The 14,740-nt window shown below is 45.7% G+C and overlaps 1 long non-coding RNA gene across 1 annotated transcript; it reads left to right on the forward strand.

Annotated features, from left to right (window-relative positions):
* The first annotated feature begins 830 nt into the window (after nt 1–830).
* LOC135537156 (uncharacterized) lies at nt 831–3,724 on the forward strand. Its single transcript, XR_010455134.1, has 2 exons — nt 831–2,189; nt 3,057–3,724. It is a non-coding gene; the product is annotated as an uncharacterized LOC135537156 (long non-coding RNA).
* Nucleotides 3,725–14,740: the final 11,016 nt, after the last annotated feature.

A 14,740-nucleotide genomic window follows, 5' to 3' on the forward strand; every position in this document is an offset into this window, starting at 1 on the left:
TTCAGACATTCAGAGACTTGTCCCGAAGCCACTCCGGCGTTGTTGTCCTGTTGGAAGGTGAACCTTCGTTCCAGTCTGAGGTCCTGAGTGATCTGGACCAAGTTTTCATCAAGGATCTCTCTGTACTTTGCTCCGTTAATGTTTCCTTCAATCTTGACTAGTCTTCCAGTCCCTGCCACCACCTTGCTTCACTTTAGGGATGGTGCCAGGTTTCCTCCAGATGTGACGCTTGGCATTCAAGCCAAGGAGTTCAATCTTGGTTTCATCAGACCAGAAAATCTTGTTTCTCATGGTCCGAGAGTCAAGGTGCCTTTTGGCAAACTCTGAGTGGCTTTCATGTGCCTTTTACTGAGGAGTGGCATCCGTCTGACCTCTCTACCATAAAGGCCTGATTGGTGGACGGCTGCAGAGATGATTGTCCTTCTGGAAGGTTCTCCCATCTCCACAGAGGACCTCTAGAGCTCTGTCAGAGTGACCATGGGGTTCTTGGTCACTTCCCTGACCAAGGCCTTTGTCCCCTGATTGCTCAGTTGGGCGGCCAGCTCGGAAGAGTCTTGGTGGTTCCAAACTTCTTCCATTTAAGGATGATGGAGGCCACTGTGTTTTTGGGGACCTTCAATACTGCAGAAGTATTTTGTATCCTTCCATAGATCTGTGCCTCGACACATCCTGTCTCTGAGCTCTACGGGACAATTCCTTCCACCTCATGGCTTGGTTTTGCTCTGACAATTTCGAGTCTCCATAGCAAAGGGTCTGAATACTTATGTAAATAAGGTATGTTTTATTTTTTTTATACATTTTGCAACAAAAATTCTAAACCTGTTTTTGCTTTGTCATTATGGGGTATTGTGATGTCATTATGGGGTATTGTGATGTCATTATGGGGTATTGTGTGTAGATTGATGAGGGGGGGGAAAGGTATTTTACCAATTGTAAAATAAGGCTGTAAAGTAAAAGGAAAAGAGGGGAAATACACTGAATACACTGTACTATGTTTAATATGATGTAAATGTAAAGTCATTTAAATATGAAGGATATACATTGTTTAAAATGCTAAACTCTACGAACATATCTACGTTCCAAAACGGGATCTCTGCTGTCCGAGAGTTTTCATGTTACATTCATCTCTCCTTGTTGTTTCCCCCTTTAGGATTCTAGTAACGTGGAATCAAATGAAGCATCTAGTTTCTCTACCTGGACTGAGGAAGTCATCTCAGTAACAGACAGCCACTCTTCAGACAGTAGCTCCTGCACTAAAGAAGACTCTGAGGCACGGAAACCAGCAAAGAGAACATGCCATTCTAGTGGTGTGGTGAACGAACCATCTTATTTGTCCAACTTATGTGATGAAAACAACCCGGGGACTGAGATCAGCCCTTCAGACGGCAACAATGACATGGACATCCGAACACCCTCTGGGGCTCCTAGTCCAGCTAAGAGGATATGTCTGAGGGTGCATGATGCTGCCGTAGCAAGACGTGGGAGTGGAGAGATGGCCTCCTGTTCCCCGTCCCAAAGTGCCAGGATCCACTCCATGTTACACCCACTGCTTGCACAGTCAAGGTCTGTACATCCGAAAGTCACTACGGAAGCATGTCAGATACTGCCCTCTGAACCCCAAAGCTGAAGAACCAAAACCTGGACCAAAGAGGAGGATTCAGTCAGCAATGGCGTTTATGATGCGTCCTCAACCCGACTACGTCAGCACAGGTCTTTGGAAGATCGTTTGTGGTATGAACTCCGGCCAAGTTTCATTTGTGGTTAGAAATGACAAATGTATCCTCCTCATGGGAGAGGAGCTGTACAACAAACTACAGCCAGATAGCAGAAGAAACAAATACATTCAACAAAGAATGAGAGAGGTGGCGAGACTCCTCATCACGGCCAGGACGTGTACACCTCTGATGTGCTTTGAGGACTTGGTCATACCTAGTAATTTACCTCACGTCATCACGGCAGTGAGAGCTGTTGCTGGCTACAACGAGGAGAACAAAACGTACTAAGCCGTCCGACGCTGGCTGTTCAAATGGGATACAACTTAATGAACATTGGCAGCGCTGTGGAATCCTGTGCACTGAGGTCAGGACGACGCGAAGTCGCGGAGTCTGCTGGCAAATTCAAACGTTTCAAGTGGAATGAGGTTGTTTTGGCTGGAGCGCTGACCACTCTCAGTGAACCCCAAAATAAATGTAAGTCAAATGTCACACCTTGTAGGTCAGGCTAGCTCTCCAAGTGGATGGTTTGTTACACCTTGTAGGTCAGGCTAGCTCTCCAAGTGGATGGTTTGTTACACCTTGTAGGTCAGGCTAGCTCTCCAAGTGGATGGTTTGTTACACCTTGTAGGTCAGGCTAGCTCTCCAAGTGGATGGTTTGTTACACCTTGTAGGTCAGGCTAGCTCTCCAAGTGGATGGTTTGTTACACCTTGTAGGTCATGCTAGCTCTCCAAGTGGATGGTTTGTTACACCTTGTAGGTCAGGCTAGCTCTCCAAGTGGATGGTTTGTTACACCTTGTAGGTCAGGCTAGCTCTCCAAGTGGATGGTTTGTTACACCTTGTAGGTCAGGCTAGCTCTCCAAGTGGATGGTTTGTTACACCTTGTAGGTCAGGCTAGCTCTCCAAGTGGATGGTTTGTTACACCTTGTAGGTCAGGCTAGCTCTCCAAGTGGATGGTTTATACACCTTGTAGGTCAGGCTAGCTCTCCAAGTGGATGGTTTGTCACACCTTGTAGGTCAGGCTAGCTCTCCAAGTGGATGGTTTGTTACACCTTGTAGGTCAGGCTAGCTCTCCAAGTGGATGGTTTGCCAGCCATCCCTAATAATATTATAGTTTTTTTTAGACAGGAAATTTGCCTGGAAATGGTCATGTTTAAAAATGGTCACGTTTATTCAAATTCTGTTCATATATTTTATATTCATTTTTTCTCTGTCTTTCTCTGGTTGTTTCAGCTGCAACATTGTCAACTCCTGTTGAGCCAAAAAGTGAAAATCGTGATGTTATTATTTTCCATTCTTTGCTGCCATTTTTGCAATCTTTTAAGCAACCTTTTTCTCAACAGGCGCTCAGCCGACCCGTCGCACAGGCACCCAGCCGGCCTGTCTCCCAGCTGAGCCGGCGCCCAGCAAACCCAAAGAAACACTGTGAGATTAAAGTGGATCGTTGATGAGGCAGCAGCAGCAGTAGAGAAACACAAGATGCCGGTCAGAAAGAGTGGCCAAGTTCCTGGAAAGAGGGACTGCCTCAAATGCCTCCAGTCAGAACCTGTGGCGCTCAAAAGCAGAAACTGGTCGGGCATTAAGTTCTATGTAAATAGAGTCAAACGGAGACAGAGTGCTGCAGGGAATTCAGAGGGCAGCACCCCTGACCTGGACTCAAACTCAGGTCCAGAGACTGGCAACCCAACACCTTATCCATTGCGTTTCCCAGTCAGACTTCGAACCAGCCAGGGATTTGAACCAGCAACTTTGTGTGTGGTGGGGGGTTTACAGGTACCAATATTTAAATTCATATTCTGTTCATATATTTTATATCCATTAGTTCACACATTATACATGTGGGTTGCCACTGACAACATTGAAGAAGAAATGAACCTCTCCATTTTCTGGTTGGTAAAATTCTAATAGTAAACCTAATTTCAGTTTGTGACAAAACAAGCAAGTATAGTGTAGACTACAGGATCATTGTACCATCTAAACCGCTGTGAAATATATTTTCCATAACCCTAAATATTGTATTTTTTTTGTCTGTTTTGAAGCTGGTATACAAAACTTGAAAGTAAAAGACGCAAAAACAAATCTTAAGAACGGGAAGCATAGAAATAGGGCACATAGAACAGATCTACCGGAGATACAGTGCCTTGCGAAAGTATTCGGCCCCCTTGAACTTTGCAAACTTTTGCCACATTTCAGGCTTCAATCATAAAGATATAAAACTGTATTTTTTTGTGAAGAATCAACAACAAGTGGGACACAATCATGAAGTGGAACGACATTTATTGGATATTTCAAACTTTTTTAACAAATCAAAATCTAAAAGATTGGGCGCGCAAAATATTATGTTTGAAGCTTGAAATGTGGCAAAAGGTCGCAAAGTTCAAGGGGGCCAAATACTTTCGCAAGGCACTGTACATTGTCTAGATATAGTACAATATCATCTGCGTATTGGTGTTCTTTGATTGATGAATGGCCTGGGCCAGGGGTTCCCATGGATAATAAAATAACAAAGGAGAAATTGATCGCCTTGTCTGCTGCTTCTAGTGATTCTGAACAGAGCAGATATTGCCTGTTATAACTATGGCTGAGGGATTGGCATATTAATGAAATTAGAGCCATTTTTCAAGACCGACCAGAGATCTAACCATTCTAGTTTAGTAAAAGCTTTTTCTGCATGGAGAGATGGTACAGCCCAAGGACCTGCTGATTCTGATGAAGCAATATCTTTTTTTTTAAGCAATCATAGAATTAGTGGTCCTAACTTGACACCTAACAACACATTTACATTACATTTAAGTCATTTAGCAGACGCTCTTATCCAGAGCGACTTACAAATTGGTGAATTCACCTTCTGACATCCAGTGGAACAGCCACTTTACAATAGTGCATCTAAATCATTAAGGGGGGGGGGTGAGAAGGATTACTTATCCTATCCTAGGTATTCCTTGAAGAGGTGGGGTTTCAGGTGTCTCCGGAAGGTGGTGATTGACTCCGCTGTCCTGGCGTCGTGAGGGAGTTTGTTCCACCATTGGGGGGCCAGAGCAGCGAACAGTTTTGACACGTTATCATTACCTTATTACCTGTGAAGACTTACAGAAAACGTTTGACCTCTGTCATTGCCAACAAAGGGTATATAACAAAGTATTGAGATAAACTTTTGTTATTTACCAAATACTTATTTTCCACCATAATTTTCAAATAAATTCATTAAAAATCCTACAATGTGATTTTCTGGATTTTCTCATTTTGTCTGTCCAGAGTTGAAGTGTATCTATGATGAAAATTACAGGCCTCATCTTTTTAAGTGGGAGAACTTGCACAATTGGTGGCTGACTAAATACTTTTTTGCCCCACTGTATGTAATGTGATTTAGAACACATTATGCATATGTAATGTGATTTAGAACACATTATGCATATGTGATGTGATTTAGAACACATAATGCATATGTGATGTGATTTAGAACACTATGCATATGTGATGTGATTTAGAACACATTATGCATCTGTAATGCGATTTAGAACACATTATGCATCTGTAATGCGATTTAGAACACATTATGCATATGTAATGTGTATTCTGTATATAATGTCCTCCCCCAGGTTGATGGAACAAGCTATTCCCATCATCTACCTGTATCTACCAGGGTTGTTCCAATTCTAATTCCAAATGTTCCTCATTGAAGAGAATTGGAAATGAAATGGAATTGACCCCAATCCTGGTCGATACTTGACTTGTCAGATGTCCAGTGTCTCAGAATAACAGGTTATTGGGGTGGGGATTCATCCCATCCAGCTGTACATCACACGGAGGTATTTGACCAGTTTAAGTTGTTCCTCAGCCCAAATCCCACCTAGACTTTCCCTGAGTGCCATCATTTCTCTCGGGGGGAGCAGTGGAGCGCCCCCCCCTCAAACTTCCGGCGCCGACAGAGATGGCCACCTCGCTTCACGTTCCTCGGAAACTATGCAGTATTTAGTTTTTTTTCGTGTTATTTCTTACATTGGTACCCCAGGTCATCTTAGGTTTTATTACATACAGTCTGGAGGAACTACTGGATATAAGAGCAACGTCAACTCACCGTCAGTACGACCAGCAATACGACTTTCCCGAACAGATCCTGTGTTTTGCCCACCACCCAATCGGATCCCAGCCGGCGACCCAAAACAACGTCGCCGTAAAAGGGGCAAACAAAGAGGTCTTCTGGTCAGGCTCCGGAGACAGGCACATCGCGCACCACTCCCAAGCATACCACTCCCTACCACACCACTCCCTACCATACCACTCCCTAGCATACCACTCCCTAGCATACCACTCCCTAGCATACCACTCCCTAGCATACTACTCCCTAGCATACCACTCCCTAGCATACCACTCCCTAGCATACTACTCCCTACCATACCACTCCCTACCATACCACTCCCTACCATACCACTCCCTACCATACCACTCCCTAGCATACCACTCCCTAGCATACTACTCCCTAGCATACTACTCCCTACCATACCGCTCCCTAGCATACCGCTCCCTAGCATACCGCTCCCTAGCATACCGCTCCCTAGCATACCGCTCCCTAGCATACCACTCCCTAGCATACCACTCCCTAGCATACCACTCCCTAGCATACTACTCCCTACCATACCACTCCCTAGCATACCACTCCCTAGCATACTACTCCCTACCATACCACTCCCTAGCATACTACTCCCTAACATACCACTCCCTAGCATACTACTCCCGAACATACCACTCCCTAGCATACTACTCCCGAACATACCACTCCCTAGCATACTACTCCCTACCATACCACTCCCTAGCATACTACTCCCTAGCATACTACTCCCTAACATACCACTCCCTAACATACTACTCCCTAACATACCACTCCCTACCATACTACTCCCTAGCATACCACTCCCTAGCATACTACTCCCTAGCATACTACTCCCTAACATACCACTCCCTAGCATACTACTCCCTACCATACCACTCCCTAGCATACCACTCCCTACCATACCACTCCCTACCATACCACTCCCTAGCATACTACTCCCTAGCATACCACTCCCTACCATACCACTCCCTAGCATACCACTCCCTACCATACCATTCCCTACCATACCACTCCCTAGCATACTACTCCCTACCATACTACTCCCTACCATACTACTCCCTAGCATACTACTCCCTAGCATACTACTCCCTACCATACCACTCCCTACCATACCACTCCCTAGCATACCACTCCCTACCATACCACTCCCTACCATACCACTCCCTAGCATACCACTCCCTAGCATACCACTCCCTACCATACCACTCCCTACCATACCATTCCCTACCATACCACTCCCTAGCATACTACTCCCTACCATACTACTCCCTAGCATACTACTCCCTAGCATACTACTCCCTAGCATACTACTCCCTACCATACCACTCCCTAGCATACTACTCCCTACCATACCACTCCCTAGCATACTACTCCCTACCATACCACTCCATCGCATACTACTCCCTACCATACCACTCCCTAGCATACCACTCCCTACCATACCACTCCCTAGCATACTACTCCCTACCATACCACTCCCTAGCATACTACTCCCTAGCATACTACTCCCTACCATACCACTCCCTAGCATACCACTCCCTACCATACCACTCCCTAGCATACCACTCCCTAGCATACCACTCCCTACCACTCCCTAGCATACTACTCCCTACCATACCACTCCCTAGCATACTACTCCCTACCATACCACTCCCTAGCATACCACTCCCTAGCATACCACTCCCTAGCATACCACTCCCTACCATACCACTCCCTAGCATACCACTCCCTACCATACCACTCCCTAGCATACCACTCCCTACCATACCACTCCCTACCATACCACTCCCTAGCATACTACTCCCTACCATACCACTCCCTAGCATACCACTCCCTAGCATACCACTCCCTACCATACCACTCCCTACCATACCACTCCCTAGCATACTACTCCCTACCATACCACTCCCTAGCATACTACTCCCTACCATACCACTCCCTAGCATACTACTCCCTAGCATACTACTCCCTAACATACTACTCCCTAGCATACTACTCCCTACCATACCACTCCCTGCCATACCACTCCCTACCATACCACTCCCTAGCATACCACTCCCTAGCATACCACTCCCTAGCATACCACTCCCTAGCATACCACTCCCTAGCATACCACTCCCTACCATACCACTCCCTAGCATACTACTCCCTACCATACCACTCCCTAGCATACCACTCCCTACCATACCACTCCCTACCATACCACTCCCTAGCATACTACTCCCTACCATACCACTCCCTAGCATACTACTCCCTAGCATACCACTCCCTAGCATACTACTCCCTAGCATACTACTCCCTAACATACCACTCCCTAGCATACTACTCCCTACCATACCACTCCCTAGCATACCACTCCCTACCATACCACTCCCTACCATACCACTCCCTAGCATACTACTCCCTAGCATACCACTCCCTACCATACCACTCCCTACCATACCACTCCCTAGCATACCACTCCCTACCATACCACTCCCTAGCATACTACTCCCTACCATACCACTCCCTAGCATACCACTCCCTACCATACCACTCCCTAGCATACCACTCCCTACCATACCACTCCCTAGCATACTACTCCCTACCATACCACTCCCTAGCATACTACTCCCTACCATACCACTCCCTAGCATACCACTCCCTAGCATACCACTCCCTAGCATACCACTCCCTACCATACCACTCCCTAGCATACCACTCCCTACCATACCACTCCCTAGCATACTACTCCCTACCATACCACTCCCTAGCATACCACTCCCTACCATACCACTCCCTACCATACCACTCCCTAGCATACTACTCCCTACCATACCACTCCCTAGCATACTACTCCCTACCATACCACTCCCTAGCATACTACTCCCTAGCATACTACTCCCTAACATACCACTCCCTGGCATACCACTCCCTACTATACTACTCCCTGGCATACTCCTCCCTACCATACCACTCCCTAGCATACTACTCCCTAGCATACTACTCCCTAGCATACCACTCCCTAGCATACCACTCCCTAGCATACCACTCCCTAGCATACTACTCCCTAGCATACTACTCCCTACCATACCACTCCCTAGCATACTACTCCCTACCATACCACTCCCTACCATACTACTCCCTAGCATACTACTCCCTACCATACCACTCCCTACCATACTACTCCCTACCATACCACTCCCTAGCATACCACTCCCTACCATACCACTCCCTAGCATACTACTCCCTACCATACCACTCCCTAGCATACTACTCCCTACCATACCACTCCCTACCATACCACTCCCTACCATACCACTCCCTACCATACCACTCCCTACCATACTACTCCCTACCATACCACTCCCTAGCATACTACTCCCTACCATACCACTCCCTAGCATACCACTCCCTAGCATACCACTCCCTACCATACCACTCCCTAGCATACCACTCCCTACCATACCACTCCCTGCCCTCTGACCCCCCATTATCTATTGTCATGTTTTCATTGATAATTTTACTGGCAGGAACCCACCCAGTGTACCAAACACAACCCCCCCCACCCCATCACCACCTCCATGTGAGTGACCATGGCCAGAACACAACCCCCCCATCACTACCTCCATGTGAGTGACCATGGACAGAACACAACCCCCCCATCACTCCCTCCATGTGAGTGACCATGGCCAGAACACCCCCCCCCCCATCACTACCTCCATGTGAGTGACCATGGCCGGAACACAACCCCCCATCACTACCTCCATGTGAGTGACCATGGCCAGAACACAACCCCCCCATCACTACCTCCATATGAGTGAACATGGCCAGAACACAACCCCCCCATCATTACCTCCATGTGAGTGACCATGGCCGGAGCACAACCCCCCATCACTACCTCCATGTGAGTGACCATGGCGGAACACCCCCCCCCATCACTACCTCCATGTGAGTGACCATGGCCAGAACACAACCCCCATCACTACCTCCATGTGAGTGACCATGGCCAGAACACAACCCCCCATCACTACCTCCATGTGAGTGACCATGGCCAGAACACAACCCCCCCATCACTACCTCCATATGAGTGACCATGGCCAGAACACAACCCCTCCATCACTACCTCCATGTGAGTGACCATGGCCAGAACACAACCCCCCCCCATCACTACCTCCATGTGAGTGACCATGGCCGGAACACAACCCCCCCATCACTACCTCCATGTGAGTGACCATGGCCAGAACACAACCCCCCATCACTACCTCCGTGAGTGACCATGGCCAGAACACAACCCCCCATCACTACCTCCATGTGAGTGACCATGGCCAGAACACAACCCCCATCACTACCTCCATGTGAGTGACCATGGCCAGAACACAACCCCCATCACTACCTCCATGTGAGTGACCATGGCCAGAACACAACCCCCATCACTACCTCCATGTGAGTGACCATGGCCAGAACACAACCCCCCATCACTACCTCCATATGAGTGACCATGGCCAGAACACAACCCCCCATCACTACCTCCATGTGAGTGACCATGGCCAGAACACAACCCCCCATCACTACCTCCATGTGAGTGACCATGGCCAGAACACAACCCCCATCACTACCTCCATGTGAGTGACCATGGCCAGAACACAACCCCCCATCACTACCTCCATGTAAGTGACCATGGCCAGAACACAACCCCCATCACTACCTCCATGTGAGTGACCATGGCCAGAACACAACTCCCCCCCCCCCCCCAGATGTTTGTCACTGTGTTGTTGTCGTCTTTGTAGATGGAAAATGAAAGTATAAATAGGAAAGGAAGAGTGCTGTGTCCGTCTCTCAATAGTGCCAAACAAATAGCCTGTTTTCCACCACAATGGATCGATCTCGTGAAGTCAATCAGTCCTAATTTCCGATACTTCAAAGTAGCTCTTGCACGTAAGGTTTTTGTTTCAACCACTAGTAGGCGCTGTAGGCTTTAATTTGCACAGCAATCTCACCAGTTCACTTCTGAAGACACAAGGTGGCGCTGTTTATAGTTTACTGAGTGAGAGGCGTGTATATACACACCACTACGACACACTATGATAGTATTTTCCTCAAAACATTACAATATGGAAACAGTGTGTACTAATACCATACTACTATTAAATAACTCAAATTATTTTCTATGATTTTCAACAATTGAGGATCCTTAACACATCTACTACCATGTAATTTGTCACAAACAGCTTCCATATACACTGGTTTGAAAACAACACCACAATAACAACCTGACAAGTGTCAGACAGACTTTATCCCCCCTCTACTTTGCAGGCTAGTATCAATCTACATGCTCTCCCAAACCGTGCCAGAGTTCCAATATCTCCACTAGTCTGTATTATATCTAATAACACACTGCACTGGCTCTGCAACAACAACAGAAGTCAATATAGGTTTGTTGTGGTGGAACTCCAAGAACACCAGGGTCAGAACCCTATTATGATGTAATGAATAATGTATGTAAATGAGCTGTCCCCAATCACAACCAGACAGAACAAGATTTGACCAGTCTAATCCTGAGTGAGCGGGTTTGGTTGCTCACTTCCAATTCTCGCACATGTGTAACAATGAATTCCTGTGCGAGAGAGAGAGAGAGAGTGAGAGCTGTTGACAGGGGAAAGGAGGAAGGGAGGGGCACAAATCACAGGCAGACTAACCATTTTTCATTTTCAAATAATACCGCTCTCTCTCTCTGAAGTCAAAAAGTGACTTTTTTTCTCTGACAGGTTCATTTGAATAGTTTTATTGGGACATGTCATGACAGGATAGCTAAATTATGCATGCTATAGAAACATAGAATAGGTAGAATATATCTCTATAATATGATATGGAGTGAAAGCTGACCGTATGGAGGGACTTTTAAAAGTCCAGTGACAGCTGCACATTGGTCAGTCAATATTTGCAAACATTACTCAGTCAAAATAGTGCACTTATAATACGTTTAGAGGTGGCTATATCCCTTTTTAAAAGAAGAATAGAGGTATATCCCTCTATGTAAATTAAATAACCCTCAAACAAAACCATGAGAGTAATAGAGACTCCAGATATTACACACAGGTGTAAAACAACCCTCAAACAAAACCATGAGAGTACGAGAGAAGTCCAGATATTACACACGGGTGTAAAACAACCCTCATACAAAACCATGAGAGTACGAGAGAAGTCCAGATATTACACACGGGTGTAAAACAACCCTCAAACAAAACCATGAGAGTACGAGAGAAGTCCAGATATTACACACGGGTGTAAAACAACCCTCAAACAAAACCATGAGAGTACGAGAGAAGTCCAGATATTACACACGGGTGTAAAACAACCCTCAAACAAAACCATGAGAGTACGAGAGAAGTCCAGATATTACACACGGGTGTAAATCATATGCTGTCTGATTTGTCTGCCAATCTGTTAATATATTGTATTCAAATCAGACAAGCTGTCGTTACAAGCGCAGGCTTGTTACAGTCCGTGCACACAGTGCATCCCAAATGGCATCCTATTCCCTTTATAGTGCACTACTGTCAACCAGGGCCCTTTATAATGCACTACTGTCAACCAGGGCCCTATATAATGCACTACTGTCAACCAGGGTCCTATATAATGTACTACTGTCAACCAGGGCCCTATATAATGCACTACTGTCAACCAGGGCCCTATATAATGCACTAGTGTCAACCAGGGCCCTATATAATGCACTACCTTTGACCAGGGCCCTATATAATGTACTACTGTCAACCAGGGCCCTATATAATGTACTACTGTCAACCAGGGCCCTATATAATGCACTACTGTCAACCAGGGCCCTATATAATGTGCTACTGTCAACCAGGGCCCTATATAATGTACTACTGTCAACCAGGGCCCTATATAATGTACTACTGTCAACCAGGGCCCTATATAATGCACTACTGTCAACCAGGGCCCTATATAATGCACTACCTTTGACCAGGGCCCAATATAATCCACTACCTTTGACCAGGGCCCTATAAAATGCACTACTGTCAACCAGGTCCCTATATAATGCACTACTGTCAACCAGGGCCCTATATAATGCACTAGTGTCAACCAGGGCCCTATATAATGCACTACCTTTGTCCAGGGCCCTATATAATGTACTACTGTCAACCAGGGCCCTATATAATGCACTACCTTTGACCAGGGCCCTATATAATGCACTACTGTCAACCAGGGCCCTATATAATGCACTACTGTCAACCAGGGCCCTATATAATGCACTACTTTCAACCAGGGCCCTATATAATGCACTACTGTCAACCAGGGCCCTATATAATGCACTACTTTCAACCAGGGCCCTATATAATGCACTACTGTCAACCAGGGCACTATATAATGCACTACTGTCAACCAGGGCCCTATATAATGCACTACTGTCAACCAGGGCCCTATATAATGCACTACTGTCAACCAGGTTCCTATATAATACACTACTGTCAACCAGGGCCCTATATAATGCACTACTTTTGACCAGAGCCATAAGGGACTGGGGTGCCATTTGAGCCGTCCGTTTGTCGACCTGTTAAATGTTAACCTGACGGAGCTGAGATCACTGAGGGAGTTTCCTCAAACGCTTTTCTCTCAAGTTCCTAGAAAGACGACAGCCCTGTTTGTTTTACTTTCAAGGTGGAATTTCTTGGAATTTCACATTGACTTCAAGAGAAGGGGAAGAAGATGAGAGAAAATCTAAGCCGGAGGGGACTGTACACACTCTTTCAAACATTTACTGAATGACCTGCATGGCTGAGGACTTATCTTGGCTTGTGTGTATATTTCTATATATGGTTTACCTAAATGACTCCTCATTGCAGTTATCTTTCAGGCTTGGCTGTAGTTGGCTAGTGAAGGCATCACGTTCACACATAGACAGGAAGATAAAAAAAAATTCTGTGTGTAGCCAACACATATTGTTAAAATAGGCTTAAACCCAAAGAGCTTTGTAGAATACGGGTGAATTAACAAATATTCTTCAACTCAAAGAGCTTTGTAGAATAAGGGTGAATTAACTAATATTCTTCAACCCAAAGAGCTTTGTAGAATACGGGTGAATTAACAAATATTCTTCAACCCAAAGAGCTTTGTAGAATAAGGGTGAATTAACTAATATTCTTCAACCCAAAGAGCTTTGTAGAATACGGGTGAATTAACAAATATTCTTCAACCCAAAGAGCTTTGTAGAATAAGGGTGAATTAACTAATATTCTTCAACCCAAAGAGCTTTGTAGAATACGGGTGAATTAACAAATATTCTTCAACCCAAAGAGCTTTGTAGAATACGGGTGAATTAACAAATATTCTTCAACCCAAAGAGCTTTGTAGAATACGGGTGAATTAACAAATATTCTTCAACCCAAAGAGCTTTGTAGAATGATGTCAGAAGGTGAATTCACCAATTTGTAAGTCGCTCTGGATAAGAGCGTCTGCTAAATGACTTAAATGTAAATGTAGAATACGGGTGAATTAACAAATATTCTTCAACCCAAAGAGCTTTGTAGAATACGGGTGAATTAACATTTGACCAAAAAAAGAAAAATGTGAACTTCCACTGAACATCTGTTCGTCGAACATCTCATTCCAAAATCATGTGCATTACTATGGAGTTGGTCCCTCCTTTGCTGCTATAACATCCTCCACTCTTATGGAAAGGCTTTCCACAAGCTGTGAGTGTTGCAACTGAGGACAGGCAATATTTGTGCGCTACACCCTTCAGCACTCGGTGGTCCCATAGAACTTGTGTGGCCTACCACTTAGGGCTGAGCCGTTGTTGCTCCTAGACGTTTCCAATTCACAATAACAGCACTTACTTGACACGGGCAGCTCTAGCAGGGCAGAAATTTGTCAAACTGACTTGTTGTCAAGGTTGCAGCCTATGACAGTGCCATG

The sequence above is a fragment of the Oncorhynchus masou genome, unplaced genomic scaffold (assembly GCF_036934945.1).
Source record: "Oncorhynchus masou masou isolate Uvic2021 unplaced genomic scaffold, UVic_Omas_1.1 unplaced_scaffold_714, whole genome shotgun sequence".
NCBI classification, from domain to species: Eukaryota; Metazoa; Chordata; class Actinopteri; order Salmoniformes; family Salmonidae; genus Oncorhynchus; species Oncorhynchus masou.